This window comes from Henckelia pumila, chromosome 1 (assembly GCF_033568475.1).
Source record: "Henckelia pumila isolate YLH828 chromosome 1, ASM3356847v2, whole genome shotgun sequence".
Classification (NCBI taxonomy): Eukaryota; Viridiplantae; Streptophyta; class Magnoliopsida; order Lamiales; family Gesneriaceae; genus Henckelia; species Henckelia pumila.
The window spans coordinates 67,068,684-67,088,772 of NC_133120.1; the positions used below are offsets into that span (position 1 = coordinate 67,068,684).

At 40.2% G+C, this 20,089-nt stretch overlaps 1 non-coding gene across 1 annotated transcript; it reads left to right on the forward strand.

The window, feature by feature from the left end:
* The first annotated feature begins 18,934 nt into the window (after positions 1–18,934).
* Positions 18,935–19,040, forward strand: LOC140876896 (small nucleolar RNA R71). The gene has a single exon (XR_012149125.1). It is a non-coding gene; the product is annotated as a small nucleolar RNA R71 (small nucleolar RNA).
* Positions 19,041–20,089: the final 1,049 nt, after the last annotated feature.

The following is a 20,089-nucleotide window of genomic DNA, read 5'->3' on the forward strand; positions in this document are numbered from 1 at the left end:
AGAGCCGAGATTGATGATGAGACGGTAGAGATCTGTGCAAAAGAGTGAATTGAGATGATGACCGGAGTGTAGTAGATAGTGAGATGATGGGGCGGCTATAGCGAGTTTTTCGACGAAGGAGAAGGCCCGAGAAGATGATCGGAGATGATGGTGACCGGAGTGTAGAGGTGCGACCGCCTAGTAATTCCCTGCGATAGAAGATGAAGATTTTGTGAGAAATTTAGCTTGCAAGGTTTTGGGGATTTAGGGATTTAGAGACAAGAGGAGAGCGATAAGATAGAATGAGAGAGGGGAGAAGGGGGAAATCATGTTTTAATTTGCGTAAAAAGGTTCTCGCTCGATCGGTAAGATATTGCCTATCGAGCGAGTTAAAAGTAACCAACTTTCTGTCCAACATAAAAGTGCTCTCGCTCGATCGATAAAATGTGACCGATCGAGCGAGACAAAAAACCCAAACTTACTGCCTCCGTATAAAAGCACTCTCACTCGATCGGTAAGATGTGACTGATCGAGCGAGCAAAAATAACCAACAAAAATGATACAATAAAATAAGGGAAAGGAAATGAAGAACACTGGGTTGCCTCCCAGCCAGCGCTAAATTTACAGTCAGTCTATAGCTCGACTGTATGCCGCGATTTACTCGACATTTGGCGGAGCATCTAGAGTGAGATCATGCTCGTCCCCTCCTACATTTGCTTGGACCCCTTCATAGTAGTGTTTAAGTTGGTGCCCATTCACCTTGAATGTTTTGGATGTGTCCAAGCTTTGAATTTCGACTGCACAATGGGGAAAGATATTAGTGACAACAAACGGACCATTCCAACGTGAACGCAACTTACCTGGAAATAACCGAAGTCGTGAGTGATAGAGCAGAACTTTCTGTCCGACTTAGTATTCCCGTAGAGAAATCATCTTGTCGTGGAAGGCCTTTGTCTTGTCCTAGTAAATCTTTGAACTGGTATAAGCATCATTGCGTATCTCTTCCAATTCTTGCAACTACAAATTCTGATGCTCGCCACTCTCATCCATCTGCATGTTAAAGTTTTTTATAGCCCAGTAGGCTCTATGCTCCAATTATACTGGCAGATGGCATGGTTTTACAAATATCAGCCGATATGGGGACATTCCAATTGGCGTCTTGAACGCGGTTCTATAAGCCCACAAAGCGTCATCCAAGCGCAAGCTCCAGTCCTTTCTTGTAGGATTCACGGTCTTTTCTAGGATGAACTTGATCTCTCTATTTGAAACTTCAGCTTGACCATTGGATTGTGGATGGTATGCAGTGGAGATCTTGTGCGTCACATGGTACTTTTTAAGCAAACTAGCCACAGTTCGGTTGCAAAAGTGTGTTCCTCTATCACTGATGATAGCTCTTGGAATCGCAAACCTAGAGAAAAGATTGTGCTTGATAAACTCTGCAACAACTTTAGAATCATCAGTACGGGTGGCCTTTGCTTCCACCCATTTTGAGATATAGTCCACAGCAAGTAATATATATATATCCATATGAACTTGGAAGAGGTCCCATGAAGTCGATGCCCCAAACATAAAAATTTCACAAACTAAAATAGGTTGCTGGGGCATCTCCTTACGTTGGGATATATTACCTGTCTTCTGGCCTTAAGCGCACGACTTAGAGAAAACGTAAGCGTCTCGAAATAAGGATGGCCAGAAAAATCCGCAATCCAACACCTTTCTTGCTGTCCTTTTTGCTCCAAAATGGCCACCACACGCATAATAATGACAAAACGTGAGAATAGGGATTAACTCGCTTGCCGGTACACATCGTCTTATGACTCGATCAGCGCAGTGTTTCCACAAGTATGGATCATCCCACACAAAATACTTAGCATCACTTCTCACTTTGTCCTTTTGTGCCTTGGAAAATTCAGAGGGAAACCCTTTAGTAACTAAATAATTGACAATATTTGCATACCAGGGTAATTATGTGCTCGCTGAAAACAGTTGCTCATCAGAAAATTCTTCTCGCAAGCTCACCTCCTAATCAATATGAACTAGATGGCTCAATTGGTCTGCGACTCGATTCTCGATTCCTCTTTTGTCCTTGATTTCCACATCGAATTCGCTCAAAAGCAGTATCCACCTTATTAGTCTTGGTTTTGACTCCTTCTTCGCCATCAGAAAGCGAAGAGCTGCATGGTCAGAATAAACAATGACTTTAGCACCAAGTAAATAAGAGCGAAATTTTTCTAATGCAAAAACAACAGCCAAGAGCTCCTTTTTAGTGGTGGAGTAGTTCCGTTGGGCATCGTTCAGGATACGCGAAGCGTAGTAGATAGCATGCGATGTTTTTCCAACTTTTTGGCCCAAAATCGTGCCCACAACATAGTCGCTGGCATCACACATGATCTCAAATGGTTTGCTCCAGTCCGGTGGCTGGATTATTGGTGCAGATGTCAATGAGTCTTTGAGTTTGTCAAAAGATGTTTTGCATGGTTCATCAAACTCAAACGGGACATCTTTTTGCAATAGTTTGCACATGGAACATGCGATCTTGGCAAAGTCCTAAATGTATCTCCTGTAGAAGCCTGCATGGCCAAGAAAAAAACACACTTCCCGCACACATGTGGGGTAAGGGAGAGACTGAATAATATCAATTTTAGCCTTGTCTACCTCAATTCCCTTAGATGAGACGACATGACCCAACACAACACATTGCCCAACCATAAAATGACACTTTTTAGAATTTAGGACAAGGTTGGTTTCGACACACCTCTTAAGGACAAGAGCAAGGTTAGACAGACAGTTTTCGAATGAATCACCATAGACAGTGAAATCATCCATAAAAACTTCTAAGCTATGCTCAATGAAATCAGAAAAGATACTAACCATACACCGTAGGAAAGTGGCCGGTGCATTGCAAAGTCCAAAGGTCATCCGTCGATATGAAAAAGTGCCAAACGGGCAAGTAAACGTCGTCTTCTCTTGATCTTATGGCGCAATAGAAATCTGAAAATAACCTGAATAGCCATCAAGAAAACAATAATAAGGATGACATGCTAAACGTTCAATCATTTGATCAATAAAGGGCAAAGGGAAATGGTCCTTTCGGGTTCCAGCATTTAACTTCCTATAATCTATACAAACCCTCCACCCATTTTGAATTCGGGTGGGAACCAATTCGTCATCCTTGTTCTTCACCACAGTAATTCCGATTTTCTTGGGTACCACTTGGACTTGGCTAACCCATTGACTGTCAGAAATTGGGTAGATGACTCCAACCTCAAGAAGTTTCAGAATTTCAGCCTTCACCACCTCCATCATAGGTGGGTTCAACTTTCTTTGCGGCTGACGTGAGGGATTCGCTCCTTCCTCCATCAGGATCCTGTGCATGCATGTAGAAGGGCTAATTCCCTTGATGTCTACTATGGTCCACCCAATAGCAGTCTTGTGCTCCTTTAGCACTTCGACCAATTGTTCCTCTTGTTCGGCTTCCAAACTTGTAGTAACCCAGATTTTATTTTAAGATAATAATATGTTAAACATGATTAAGGGTTGGTAATTAATCAATTTTGGAGTGTTATTGGACTTCGGAAGAGATTATGGGATTTTGACTTTGGGCCGGATCGGAAGCTCCGAACCCAGATCGAAAGCTCCGATCCCAGCCACTTCGGAAGCTCAGCGGAAGCACCGAGATCGAAAGCTCCGATCCTGGAACGGAAGTTCCGATCTTCGGCTTCCAGCTTTGCCCGATGACTCAGCCGCGAGTTTTGACAAGTGTTGATCGGGGGTGAGATCGGAAGCTCCGATCGTCGGATCGGAAGTTCCGATCCTGGCGTGTCCTGCATGCACGCAATGAGCTAGATCGGAAGCTCCAATCCCGAAATAGGAAGTTCCGATCCTGGCCGGGAATTTTGCCTATAAATAGGGCTCGTTCAATTTCATTTTGAAATACGAATTCCCGAGTTTCCTTCTTCAGTTATATAGTATGAGATATACACTTGATGGCCCTATCGGTTATAATAGAGGTTCTGGAATAACCAAGGTGTGGTTATAGTCATCCGGGACTAGCGACTTCAAAGGGCTAACTACGGACGAAGGTATGGTCCGGGAATCTATTTAAGTTTTGGGAGTACTTATTAGCTTAGTTAAGGCTTATAGAATTTATGTAGTGATACGGTGAACTTTTGAATATAGGCTTGGAATCTAGGATCTTACTATACTTGAACTAGCCTAGAGGTACGTACACATTGACTGAGATTGCCAGCGAGTATACATGTTTATATGTTGCATTTATTTGGCATTATTATATGTCATGAGATATGATTTACCATTTTCTATATTCATATGTCATGTGCATATACACGTTGAGCCTATACCTTGTTATACCTGACTATAGAGCCGCTTAGCTCTATACTCGATAGTCTCTCACTGAGAGTACCGCGACGGCGGGGGCATTTATGTCTGTCTACTCTGGTGTACTAGACGAATGTGGTTGCACCCAGAGGTTGATCCGTGCGGTGACAACACTCATGTGGCACCGGTTCTGAGCATGATTTTTCAGATGACCCTGTACCAGTCATCATGTTGCATGCATTATATACATATGTTTACTCATGTCTATGTACTGGGCATTAGTGCTCACGTCCTAGTTGTTATCTTGGACATCCTATTCCATGGGGCAGGTCGCAGGATGGACGAAGCTGGTAGTTCAAGGCAGGACTAGAAAGCAGGAGCCTTGAGAAATTTATACAGCAGGATTTGTTTTTAGCTGTATAATGTTTACTTTTAAGTATTTCGATTTGGTTGTATCACTACAGATTTAAGCCTGGATTATGTTACTAAGCTGATATGTAAATTATGGTTTTGTTTCCGCACGTTTTACTCTGTTAAGTTATTTTGCTGTAGTAAGTTTAATGCATGCTATTAGTTGCCAGTTAATAGGTGATACCATGCAGGGTCACTACATTTTTGGTATCAGAGCATGCTTAGATTTTGGGATTAGTACTTGGGATTTAGTTTAGAGTAATTCTTGCGCATTGGGATTTTAATGTGCAATTCTTTTCAGGATATGGCTGATGAGAGTCACGGTAGTGTTGGACAGGGAGGTGGTCATCATCATCGTCGCCATCATCATGATGATCATCATCGTCATCATGAGGGTAGACGTCGCTACTCTATCAATAAATTTATGCAAGTAGGACCGAAACCCATGGTGGGAGGCGAGAATCCTAAACAGGCGAGGAGTTGGATGTCTAAACTCGAGAGTACTTTTCGTGCTTTCGATTGTACTGAGGATCAGAAATTGGAAGTTCTAGAATTCGTTCTAGAGGATCGAGCACGTTTTTGGTGGGATGCTAAGGCTGCTCAGGCATGTACTGAGAAAGGACAGGTGACTTGGGGGGATTTCTGTCGGGAGTTCCAGAAATTGTATTTTCCTTCAGCTGTTCGCCAAGCACGATCTATGGAGTTGCTTACTCTGAGGCAAGGATCAATGACTATTGATCAATATAAGCAACGATTTCTTGATCTGCTATCTTTCAGTCCTCATATCAATGAGAGTGATGCATCGAAGTATGATATCTTTCTACAAGGTTTGAACCAAGATATCTACTCTCAGGTTGTCGTCTGTGATGACCCGGTATCTTTTGAGATTTTGGTGAATCGTTTCCGTCTTGTGGAGACTAGCAACAGGCGGGCACAGTTGATGATACCAGGACAGCCTAGTGGATCTTTTGAGCCTCGAGCTCAATCTGTTGTGCAATCTGGACCTACGTCTTCTTCTACTCCTACTACTTCATCTGGATCTCGTGGTTCACGAGGTATGTTTTGTTTTGGGAAGAAGAAGAAGAATGAAGAATTTTGTAGCCATTGTGGAGGGAAGCATCCTGCAGCTTCATGTCGGAGAGCTACTGGTGCTTGTTATATTTGCGGTCAGCAGGGACATCTGCGGAGAGATTGTCCTCAGCGCATGGGTTCTGCTAGTGGATCGGGATCACAGGTTGGATCTCAGGCTTCTATTGTTCCACGCCAGCAGCCATCACCACAGAGTTCTTCTGGTTCTCGTCCCCAGACTCAAGGGCAGGTGTTTGCTCTGTCTCAGGAGCAGGCTACAGAGGGAAGCGATCGCATGTTGGCAGGTACCTTTCTGTTATGTGGTATTCCTGCACTTGTATTAATTGATACTGGAGCGTCGCATTCCTTTATTTCTAGTCGCTTTGTTAAGAGACATAGATTACCTTATGTATCATTAGATATGGATTTAGTTTTATCTACTCCGTTGGAGCAAGAGATAGTAACTAAGCGTCTAGTGATGGGTTGCCTTCTGGATTTTGAGGGTAATGTGTTATCGGCTAATTTGATGATATTAGCGATGGCAGATTTTGAATCTATCTTGGGAATAGATATGTTGACTTTGTATCACGCTACTTTGGATTGTTATCAGTGTTTGGTACAGTTTCATCCGGATGAGGGTGATATCTGGTATTTTTTTGGTGAGGGTGCGCGACCTCCGATGCCACTTGTTTCGGCTCTGAAGGAATGTCATGTCTTGGAGTCAGGTGGGGAGGGCTACCTCATCTATGCATTTGATATATCCACGAGTAGTACGGGTATTGATCAGTTACCGGTTGTCAGCGAGTTTCCTGATGTATTCCCTGATGAGATTCCTGGTTTTCCTCCAGTGCGAGAGGTTATATTTGGTATTGATTTAGTACCAGGAACTACGCCTATATCCCGAGCACCTTATCGTCTGGCACCTTCAGAGATGAGGGAATTGAAACAGCAGTTACAGGATCTGCTTGATAAGGGATATATCCGTCCGAGTGTTTCTCCATGGGGAGCACCTGTGTTGTTTGTCAAGAAGAAGGATGGATCGATGCGATTATGTATTGATTACAGGCAGTTGAATCGTGTCGCCATCAAGAATAAGTATCCTTTTCCGTGGATTGATGATCTGTTCGATCAACTACAGGGTACTTCTGTTTACTCGAAGATAGATCTGAGATCTGGATACCATCAGATATGGGTACGAGACTCAGATATATCTACGACTGCTTTCAGGACCAGATACGGGCATTATGAATTTCTGGTGATGCCATTCGGTTTGACGAATGCACCGGCAGTCTTTATGAATCTGATGAATAAGATATTTCGAGAGTATCTGGATAGATTTGTCATCGTCTTCATTGATGATATTCTTGTCTATTCTCATGACAAGGATGAGCATGCACAACATCTAAGGATTGTTTTACAGACGTTACGAGATAAGCAGCTGTATGCGAAATTGAGCAAGTGTGAATTCTGGCTTGATCGGGTAGTGTTTCTCGGTCATGTGATTTCTAATGAAGGGATATTTGTTAATCCTAGTAAGATAGAGGCGGTGCTGAACTGGTCTCGTTCGACGACGGTTATTGAGATTCGTAGTTTCTTGGGTCTAGCTGGATATTACCGTCGGTTCATCGAGAATTTTTCACAGTTGGCCAGGCCTTTGACTCTGCTTTCTCGGAAAGATGTTTCCTTCATATGGTCCTCGGATTGTGAGGAGTCATTTCACGAGCTACGTAGACGTCTTACTACTGCACCTGTGCTAGCTCTACCTTCTGGATCAGGAGGTTATGTTGTTTATACTGATGCCTCTGGTCAGGGGTTAGGATGTGTTTTGACACAGCATGGACATGTTATTGCCTATGCTTCTCGACAGTTGAAGATGCATGAGAGTAATTATCCAGTACATGATCTCGAGTTAGCCGCCATTGTATTTGCGCTCAAGATTTGGAGGCATTACCTTTATGGCGAGAAATTTGAGATATTCACTGATCACAAGAGTTTGAAGTATTTATTCACTCAGGCGGAGTTGAATATGCGACAGAGACGCTGGATGGATCTTCTGAAGGATTATGATTGTGAAATCAAATATCATCCAGGTTCTGCCAATCTTACTGCTGATGCCTTGAGTCGACAGGTGAGACTTTCTGCACTTCAGACTAATGAAATATCTCATATGATTAAAGAGTGCTGTTCATTGAGTTTTACGCTCAAGCACAAGAAAGGGAGAAAATGGGATTCGATTGTATACTATTCTATCTGAGCCAACATTGTATTCTCGGATCAGAGATGCTCAGATATCTGATGTTAAGACTCAGCGTTTGGCACGTCTAGCCAATGGAGTTAATACATCTGGATTCCATTTTCAGGCAGATGGTTTATTGTGCTTATCTAATCGAGTGGTTATACCTAATGATGCGGAGCTCAGGAATAATATTCTTTCTCAAGCTCACAGGAGTCGATTATCAGTTCATCCTGGTAGCATGAAAATGTATAAGGACTTGCGAACTAGATTATGGTGGAAAGGGATGAAGCGAAGTGTGTATCAATTTGTTTCGAGATGTTTGGTTTGTCAACAGGTTAAGGCTGAACATCGACGACCAGGCGAATTACTGCAGAATCTTGAGATTCCTGAATGGAAGTGGGAGCACGTGACTATGGATTTTGTTACCCACTTACCTATGATTTCACGTCAATGTCATGCTATCTGGGTCGTTGTTGACCGTTTGACGAAATCAGCACACTTTATTCCTTATAACCGGGAGTATTCTTATGATCGCATGGCACGTTTATATGTCCAGGAGATAGTGCAATTACATGGGATTCCAGTGAGCATAGTCAGTGATAGAGACCCGCGATTTACCTCACGTTTTTGGGGTAGTTTTCAGGAGGCATTGGGTACCACTCTGAGTTTGAGCACTGCATATCATCCAGAGACTGACGGGCAATCAGAGCGGACGATTCGTACGCTGGAGGATATGCTACGTTCTTCTGTCATGGATTTTGGCTTATCTTGGCAGGATCAGTTACCTTTAATCGAATTTGCCTACAATAACAGTTATCATCCTAGTATTGATATGGCACCTTTCGAGGCATTGTATGGTCGACGGTGTCGTACTCCATTATTTTGGGATGAAGTCGGGGAACGACAAGTCGAGGGTCCTGAATTGGTGCAGCAGATTGTAGACAAGGTAGATTTGATCAAGCATAAGATCAAAGTTTCTCAAGATAGACAAGCCAGTTATGCTAATATTCGCCGCAGGCCACTTCAGTTTGAGCCTGGTGAATATGTGTTCCTTCGAGTATCACCTTTCAGGAAGGTGATGAGATTCGGCGTGAAAGGCAAGTTGTCTCCTCGTTTTATTGGACCTTTCCAAATACTGGAAAAGATCGGAGATGTTGCATATTGTTTGGCTTTACCGCCAAATCTTTCCAGTATACATAACGTTTTTCATGTGTCGTTACTTCGACAGTATATAGCTGATGAATCTCATGTGATTCAGTCTACTAATATTCAGCTAGAGCCAGATCTGTCTTTTGTTGAACGACCAATCCGTATCCTAGACAGGAAGGAGAAAGTTCTTCGGAACAAGACTATACCACTTGTGATGGTACAGTGGCAGCGCCGAGGCGTTGAAGAAGCAACTTGGGAAACTGAAAGTCGTATGCAAGCGGAATATCCTGAGTTATTTGCTTTGTACTTTTGATTTACCATGTAAGATGTAATTACAGTTGTTGTAATAAAACATGGTTTGATGTTTCATATTGTTATCCTGATTTGTCTTTAGATGTTATTTCACGGACAAAATATCTAAAGGTGGGGAGAATGTAGTAACCCAGATTCCATTTTAAGATAATAATATGTTAAACATGATTAAGGGTTGGTAATTAATCAATTTTGGATTGTTATTGGACTTCGAAAGAGATTATGGGCTTTTGACTTTGGGCCGGATCGGAAGCTCCGAACCCAGATCGGAAGCTCCGATCCCAGCCACTTCGGAAGCTCAGCGGAAGCACCGAGATCGGAAGCTCTGATCCTAGAACGGAAGTTCCGATCTCCGGCTGCCAGCCTTGCCCGATGACTCAGCCGCGAGTTTTGACAAGTGTTGATCAGGGGTGAGATCGGAAGCTCCGATCGTCGGATCGGAAGTTCCGATCCTGGCATGTCCTGCATGCACGCAATGAGCTGGATCGGAAGCTCCGATCCCGAAATCGGAAGTTCCGATCCTGGCCGGGAATTTTGACTATAAATAGGGCTCGTTCGATTTCATTTTGAAATACGAATTCCCAAGTTTCCTTCTTTAGTTATATAGTGTGAGATATACACTTGAGGGCCCTATCGGTTATAATAGAGGTTCTGGAATATCCAAGGTGTGGTTATAGTCATCCGGGACTAGCGACTTCAAAGGGCTAACTATGGACGAAGGTATGGTCCGGAAATCTATTTAAGTTTTGGGAGTACTTATTAGCTTAGTTAAGGCTTATAGAATTTATGTAGTGATACGGTGAACTTTTGAATATAGGCTTGGAACCTAGGATCTTACTATACTTGAACTAGCCTAGAGGTACGTACACATTGACTGAGATTGCCAACGAGCATAAATGTTTATATGTTGCATTTATTTGGCATTATTATATGGCATGAGATATGATTTACCATTTTCTATATTCATATGGCATGTGCATATACACGTTGAGCCTATACCTTGTTATACCTGACTATAGAGCTGCTCAGCTCTATACTCGATAGTCTGTCACTAAGAGTACCGCGACGGCGGGGGCATTTATGTCTGTCTACTCTGATGACGAGTGTGGTTGCACCCAGAGGTTGATCCGTGCGGTGACAGCACTCATGTGGCACTGGTTCTGAGCATGATTTTTCAGATGACCCTGTACCAGTCATCATGTTGCATGCATTATATACATATGTTTACTCATGTCTATGTACTGGGCGTTAGTGCTCACGTCCTAGTTGTTATCTTGGACACCCTATTCCATGGGGCAGGTCGCAGGATGGACAAAGCTGGTAGTTCAAGGCAGGACTAGGAAGCAGGAGTCTTGAGAAATTTATACAGCAGGATTTGTTTTTAGCTGTATAATGTTTACTTTTAAGTATTTCGATTTGGTTGTATCACTACTGATTTAAGCCTGGATTATGTTACTAAGCTGATATGTAAATTATGGTTTTGTTTCCGCACGTTTTACTCTGTTAAGTTATTTTGCTGTATTAAGTTTAGTGCATGCTATTAGTTGCCAGTTAGTAGGTGATACCATGCAGGGTCACTACAAAACTATTTGAGAAGATGACTGGTAATGTTTCTCCTTCTCCAAGGAAAACATATTTAAGATGTTTGGGAAGCGCCTTCAGTTCGACCATTGGCGCCTGCAAAACAGATGGAAGGCGCTGAGTATTAGAGATTGGTAAAGATAAATAAGAGACATTGCCTGACTGAGATAGTTCAGGAGCATTGTTCAGAATCCTCTCAATCTTTTTCACTTATTCACTGAATCCAACTCCATCATCCTGCTGAATGGGTGCAACAATAGCCACCTTAGCTCATTTTTTCCTGCATGCTCACAATAATCTTGTGCCAAGTAATCCACAATATCAACAGAATATACACAATCATCACTGTCTGGAAATTTCATGGAATCATAAATATTGAATTTCACAACTTCTCCATCAAATTTCATAGTGAGTGTGCCACTGTGAACATCAATTTTAGTCATGGAAGTTTTCAAGAATGGTCTGCCTAACAAAATAGGACTATTGTGATCACCGTTTTCCATGTGGAGCACATAAAAATCTGCAGGAAATACCAAGTTATTTACTTTCACTAACACATCTTCAACTATTTCCCTAGGTTATGCATTAGACCTATCAGCTAACTGAATAACAATTCCAGTTTTATTCAATGGACCAAGTTTCAAGGATGCATAAATAGAATATGGCATGACATTGATTGATGCTCCTAGATCTAACATGGCTTTTTCAAGTCTAACATTCCCTATCGTGCATGGGATAGAAAACATATCTGGATCTTTGCATTTTGCAGGTAATTTTTGTTGGATCACAGCAGATAAATTCTCACCTACCTTCACCTTCTGACAACCCTTCAGTGTCTGTTTCCTTTTTGCTGTGCACAATTCCTTCAAAAACTTCACGTGTCGAGGTACCTTCTTAATAGCATCTAGCAACGGGATATTCACCTCACATCTACAAAAAGTCTAATAAAGTTCCTTTATCCCTTCATCTTTTCTAGACTCCTTAAGTGCTAAGGGAAAAAGGGCAACAGGCTTATATTCAGAAAGGGGAGGAAACTTACCTCTTGGCGCTTCTTCCTTGGTTGCTTCGCCATCATCCAATTTCGGCTCTTCTTGCATCTTGTCTTTGGGCGTAGCATCTAATTCTTTCTCCTTGATCTTCAACTCCTTCCCATTCCTTAGAGTGATTACACTTGCGTTCTCTCTTGGGTTCGGAATTGTTTGTGATGGTAAGACGTTGGAATGCTGTGCTTCCAACTTGTTGATTGCAGTGGCGAGTTGCCCCATTTGGGTGTTCAAGTTCTGGATGCTTGCTCGGGTTTCCTGTTGGAAAGACAGAGTATTAGTTGCAAGATCCTTAACTATATTTTGAAGAAACTCACCTGGCGCTGGAATCTGTGGACGCTGCTGTGGTGGAGGATATGGTGGCCTATACGCTTGATTATGCGATGGTGCTTGCGGTCCAGGTTGATTTGCCTGAGGGTTTCCATATCTCAAATTTGGATGATCCTTTCAACCAGGATTGTACGTGTTGGAATATGGATAATACTTCCGTTGTGGTGGTCCAGGAAATCTGCCAGTAGCATTAACCTATTCGACCAATTCCTCTTGAAGTGTCGGACACATATCAGTTGTTTGTCCCATTGCAGCTCTGATACCACATGCCTTTGCAGTCTGTCTATTCCCTACAGTCATCTGACACACAAGAGACATCAATTCAATTAATTTTTTCTCAAGGGAAGAGAAATTTACCTCACTATTCTTCTTTGGTACATGATCATTCCTGATGGTGCCAAATTTTTGAGAATTGGCAGCCATGTTCTCTATCAGATTCCTCGCCTCCTCCATTGGCTGCGATTAGCATAATCCTGTCATGAGGTAACAAACCTTCATAGAAAAATTGAATCAATTGATTTTCACTTATCTGATGTTGCGGACAGCTAGCACAGAGCTTTTTGAACCGCTCCCAGTATTCATGCAGTGATTCCCCTAAGTATTGCTTGATTTCATAGATTTCTTTCCGGATGTTCGCGGCTCTAGAGGGTGGGAAATATTTTTCCAGAAAGATTCTTTTCATCTCCGTCCAAGTCTTGATAGAACCAGAGGGTAAATAGTATAGTCAATCCTTAGCATCACTCTTCAAAGAGAAAGGGAAGGCCCTCAGTTGAATCTTCTCCTCTGTCACTCCATGGAGTTTAATACTTGTGCAAACCACATGGAATTCCATCAAGTGTTTATTAGGGTCCTCGCCTGCAAGACCATGAAAAGAAGGCAATAAGTAAATCAATCCAGATTTAAGCTCAAAAGTAGCATTATTTTCTAAGGTAGGAAAAGTAATTCATAAAGGTTGTTGATTGGGATCAGGAGTGCCCAATTGTCTAAGACTCAGATTAGCATTAGCAGCCATTTCTTCTTCTGGAAATTCAGTTCGAGCAGCTTCCTCTTCTTGTTGCCTACGAAGTTCTCTCATTTGCCTGTGCAAAGTCCTTTCGATCTCCGGGTCGTAGAGGAAATCTTCTTCAGCAAAATCAACTGAAAGCATGAACGAGAGAGAACTAGAAACAAAGAAAAGATAAGAGAGTGAGAATATAAAAACTAATTAAAAATGAAAAAAAAGAACACAATAAAATAACACCGTTCCCCGGCAACGGCGCCAAAATTTGGTTGCGCTAAGTCGCGTCACGCCCAATTTACCCAACTCACTAAGATAACCAAGAATATGTAGTAGTGTGAGTAGGGATCGTTCCCACAAGAAAAAGGAAATTTAATGTGTTCTAAAATAAAACAAAGGGGGGGTTTTGAGTTTTGGGATTAACTACTGAAAATTTAAGCAATTAAAGAGAAATATTAGCACTATCATGCAAGATTGAGAATTAAACTGAAGAAATCAATAAGAGACAAGCCTTGGTATCGGTCGACTACACCCTTGATATTTATTCATTCAATCATTGATTCCTAAAAATAATTAATCCTATCAAATATTCATCATTGAAAATCAAATTCTTGTTTTACCTTAATCTTAGTTAATTAGACACCAGCGTTCTAGATTAACCCTTACCAATAAATTAACCCTTATTCCAGCAATCTAGATTTAAATTTAAGGTAGCATTCAAACGAGTAAAACTGATGAATCTAGACAACACAAATACTATCGATTGTGTTTAATCTAGTCAAAAGTTGTTCCTACGATTTAACAAATTCAACATCAGGAAATATTAAACATAGTTGCTTCGCAAATTAGTTGATTCAAACAATTACGGATTTGAAATCTAATTTAGCTATAGTTTGCATAGCAAAATCCTAAGATGGCCAATCCGAAAATTTCACATATGTTGCGTGTTTTTTGCTCGCAAACGCACGATGTCAAATTATAATATAGGAATTAAGTCCAAGTCGATCCCACGGAGAATGAATAAATGATATTATATCAAATATTTGCAACTAATAAAATCTTAATCCTATGTAGAGCTACGAGAATGATTTGAGTTATATCAAACTAAAATTTGCAAGAAACAAAAATAAATAATCACGAGTTCACGAGAGAAAAAATCAATAAGCAATGAATGCTAGAGGTTCGACTTCACTTGACTATACACCACAATTTATTTCTAATGATTGTTCAATTATAAAATCTTCTAGTTTATTAGCCAAGAATTCCTATTATTTTCTACTACCTCTCTCGAGTGTCAAGCAGAAATTCATATTCAATAGCAAACTCAATATGTCTATCTAAGTTTGACGATTAAATCCGATAAAAGGCACGAGAATTCTTATAATGACTTCTATGGAGTTATATGTCTCTCGAACAGTATAAACACCAAAGATGTATTTTCCTATGTCGTATTCAAAATATCCTTTCTCGAGTGATAGATTCTAAATCAATTATCATTCAATCTATGACCAATAAATTGAAAGCATTAAAATGAGGAAAACACAAATAAACTGTGCGAAGAAATTTAAATATATAAATCAAAATATCTCAATCAAGGTTTCCAGTCAAGATCTGTCTACCGCTAGACTAAGAAATTAGTTCATAACAAATTCAAAGATCAAACAAAACTTGTTCTTCAAATAATCCATCAAACTAAAAAAATAGAGTTTAAAGGAAAACTAGAACGAAGTAAAATTAAGCTTTTCCATAGCCGGATGCCGCCGTCTTCCATCTTTGTATCAAATTCTCGAGCTCTTGTGCACTTCAAAACTCTCAATAGCCGTCTCTATGCTCTAAAAACTCTCTAAACCCTCGTATCCTCCAGAATTAGTTATAAAATCCCTTTTAAAATTCGATTAAAGATTTTCCATATTTTTGGAGACTGCGTAGCGCTGAAGCGCTAATTATTCGGCGCTGGGGCGCTCAAGTTTCGTATTTTTTTTTTCAATGACAGACGTATAGCGCTGGAGCACTCAAAATAAGGCACTGGGGCGCTTAAGACATGAAATTACGGGCGCTGGAGCACTAGGAATATGGAGCTGGGGTGCTACTTGTTCTTTCATTTCACCATCTGCGCAGCATTTTTGTAAAAATCATAATTCGAGTTCTAGCCGTCAAATCGAGCTGAAATTTTGACAGCAACTTTAAAACATCATAATATTTAATTGGAATGGTGAAGATCGGATTTGGATGTCTGTAACATTCCCACTAATTTTCTGAATTTTGCTGTCCCGTAATTCGGCTTTCCACTTCTTCTTGCTACTTTTCTTCAAATCCTTGCAACTCACAAAAACAACAACAAATAAGCATAATATCCACTCGATACATCACAAAATCCCAGTCAAATCATATATAAATTAAGTGCATAAAATGCACTTATCAAATCCCCCAAAATTAGACTTTTGCTAGTCCCTAGCAAAACAGTAATGAGCAATATAGTCGACATCTGAATTTTTACATTTCAAGATTCAATACACATTCCCGCTAATTTTCTCAAGAGTTATCGTGTGTGTGTGATTTGTCAATCTCATCTACCCACCTAACTTTCGGTAAAATCATGCAATATGTAAGCTTCATAAAATCATTAACTCTGCCCTCAAGTTTCAAAATACTCTCAACCAAGTTCAACTTTTACTCACACAGATCAACAGGACTTTTTCGGTTAACATTAGGCTCAAGTATAATCAGCAGGAGATAAGCATCCATATGTATATCAATGTAAACAAGGACTCATGATTCAAAGCAAAGGGTACTGAATATTTTCAATTTGTGCAGGATGATGAGTAGCTAAAATTTTTTTATTTGCATTGCCAGACTTTAGTCTTGGATTTCTTCTACTCCATACATCTCCATCTTTATGCCTTGTATTTGGACTAGAATTTCAATCCATTTTTTTTTCTTTTCAAGGCCTCCCCTCACCTTACTTTCTCCGTCATTACTTTTCTTTGAACTTTTTAGCTACTCAATTTATTTTGGATTTTTCATGATTTATATAACTAACAAATGAATAATGGCTAAAAAGGCTCAACGAATTCAAAATTGCCTAAATCACTTCTGTGATCTTAAAAATCTACCTCAGTTTCAAGTAAAAATCACAAGAGTTAAGAATCAAATCCTCTAATCCACATCACAAATCCACATAATTTTTTTTATAATTGCTAGGAGTATCGAAAATCATGGCATTCGTGCATAAATGTGAAAACTCAAGATTAAATATAGCTAACATAAACTTTTTAGCACACATAATTTATTTTCATCATAGGCCAACACAATTGCAACATCATGCATTTAACTCAAACTAACTCATTAAAAAAAATTCAAATTTTCACAATTTTTAAACACCCCCCCAAACTTAAATTGTGCATTGTCCTCAATGTACAGTATTCATTAAAAACACGGGACACATACCTTAGGCACCAAGCGTCAGTACTCGGCACCATCTTAATCACTCAAAACTCTTCATCAGGGGTGGCTCCTAAACTCTTTCAGCTCCATACTTTTTCACCTACACAATTCAAAATCATTATTAATGTCTAGTTTCCTCATGATAAAAATAAAAACAAAAACATCTAAAAGAAAATAAAAAAACACATAAAAACTAGCTTGGGTTGCCTCCCAAGAAGCGCTTAGTTTATAGTCCATAGCCCGACTTTATTCCAATTCTAGCCCGGTTCCGCTTTGTTGAGGGTCTTCCCTTTCGCTTTCACCCTCCAAATATATTCAACAACCTTTTTAAACTTTGATTTCTTCTTCGTTTTCATCTTCTTCTTCAGCATCTGCGGATCATTCTTCTTTGAATCTACCTCATGAACAATTTTGGGATGGCCTCCAGCTTCACAACTCGCTCAATCATGCATAATTCCTTGATGGGTGGATTACTTAATTTCTTGAATATTTTAAAAATAACTCTTTCGCCGTCCACATCCATCGACAACTCACCATTCTTCACCTCAATATTGGCATCAGCAGTGGCCAAGAAAGGTCTCCCCAATGTCAATGACATATTTGCATCCTCCTCCATATCTAGCACAACAAAATCCGTCGAAAAAATAAATTTATCTATTTTTACCAAAATATCTTCAATGATTCCAAGCGGATATGTGATAGATCTATCAGCTAGCTGCAATGCGATCATTGTGGGCTTCACCTCGCCAAGTCCTAAGCTTCTGAAAACAGACAAAGGCATCAGGTTAATGCTAGCTCCTAGATCGCAAAGTGCACAATTAAAATAAGAAGAACCAATAGTGCAAGGAATAGTAAAACTCTCTTGATCCTTCAGCTTTTGTGGCATCTTCTTTTGGAGCACAACACTACATTCTTCAGTTAAACTCACCACCTCATTCTCTTGCAGCCTCCTTGTCTTGGACATCACCTCTTTAATAAACTTCGCATAATTCGGCATTTGTGCCAAAGCATCAGCAAAAGTGATGTTGATATGTATCTTCTTGAAAATCTCCAAGAATTTTGAGAACTGCTCGTCCACTGCCTTCTTTTTGAACCTTTGGGGGTACGGAAGAGGAGGTTTTTACATCAGTTTCTGCTCAGGTTTAGACTCTTTCTCCTCGAACTTCTTCTTGTCAACTGCAACTTTTTCAGACATATTGCTCTCAGATTTGCCCTCTTCTTTATCCACCTGCTTCCCACTCCTCAACATGATAGCATTACACTGATCCTTGGGATTCACCTCAGTATTACTTGGGAATTGGCCTCTGTTATTATCTTTCAGTGCGTTCGCCAATTGCCCAATGCTAGTCTCCATGGATTGCAATACAGCACCCATGTTGGCCACATGTGTCTCTAAGTTGTCAGGGCGAGTCCCAGTCCTCGCCATCCTCTTGCTCGATTCCTGCACAAAAGCATTAACAACATCCTTCAAATGAGGCTTACCCTCACCCTTATTTGTATTGTATCCCGGAGGAGGATTCAACACATTATTTATTTTCATATGAAAAATTCTCATGATTACGCAAACTAGGATAATATTGATTGGGTACAGGATTACCTCGATAGTTGTTGTAATTTATGTTGTTCACATATTGAGCTTGCTCCACACTCTCAAATCCATCAGCAGAATTTACGGCAGTTGCCAGCGATGCTGTTTTAGTAGAACTTTGATTCCCTTTGGTCAGTGCAGCCAAATGTGTAGAATTAGTAGCCATCTGAGCAGTCAAAGCAGTGAATGCATCAACCTCATGAATTCCGGCAGGCTTCCTTATTACAGATCTATCACTCGGCCACTGATAACTGGTCAATATTTTCTAAATTTCCTGAACAGGCTTATGAGACGCTTGAGCAAATGACTGATAACTGTTAACAGTCATTTTCTCAAGCGTCTCATAAGCTTGTTCAGGAAATTTAGAAAATATTGAACCTCCAGCTGCAGCATCCACAGAAATCCTCGTTGGGCCATTCAAACCATTGTAGAATAACTCAATTTGTTCCCAATCCGGAAAATTATGGTTTGGACACTTCCTAAGCAACTCCTTGTACCGCTCCCAAGCTTCATAAAGCTGCTCAAAATCTTGCTATTTGAAAGTAGTGATCTCAATTTTCAGCTGAGCAGACTTGGCAGGAGGAAAGCTTAGCCAGAAATTTAGATACCATGTCTTCCCATGTAGTGATACTCCCAAGAGGTAATGACTGCAACCAACTACGAGCATTGTCCCTAAGAGATAACGAAAAAAATCGTTGTCTGATGGTGTCCTCAGTAACACCATGAATCTTCACTGTGTCAGCAATCTCCAGAAAAGTATGCAGGTGCAAATATGGATCTTCAGTAGCTGCACCCCTAAACTGATTCTGCTGCACCATATTAATCAAAGATGTTTTCAACTCAAAATTATTTGCTGTGATATTCTGCCAAGCTATCCCAGAATAATGAGTATTGATCACCGGTCGAAAATGATCTCTGATAGGCACCGGAGCATTATTGACAAATTTTTCTCTTTCTTCAGCCATTTGTTGCAACTCTTCTCTTCTAGCTTTTCGCAAAACTTTAGCAGTTTTCTTGATTTTCGGATCAAAGAGCAGTGACTCGTAACTTTGGCTTTTTCGCATAAACTGCATAGACAAGGAAAATTTTAAAATTAGAACCAACAAAATAAAATAAAATGCTCTAAATCAAAATTAAGACTAATTAGCACAATTTAATATAAATCAAATAAAATTCAATCCCTGGCAACGGCGCCAAAAACTTGTTGCATGTTTTTTGCTCGCAAGCGCACGATGTCAAGTTATAATATAGGAATTAAGTCCAAGTCGGTCCCACGGAGAATGAATAAATTATATTATATCAAATATTTTCAACTAATAAAATCTTAATCATATGTAGAGCTACGAGAATGATTTGAGTTATATCAAACTAAAATTTGCAAGAAACAAAAATAAATAACCACGATTTCACGAGAGAAAAAATCAATAAGCGATGAATGCTAGAGGTTCGACTTCACTTGACTGTACACCACAATTTATTTCTAATGATTGTTCAATTATAAAATCTTCTAGTTTATTAGCCAAGAATTCCTATTATTTTCTACTACCTCTCTCGAGTGTCAAGTAGAAATTCGTATTCAATAGCAAACTCAATATGTATATCTAAGTTTGACT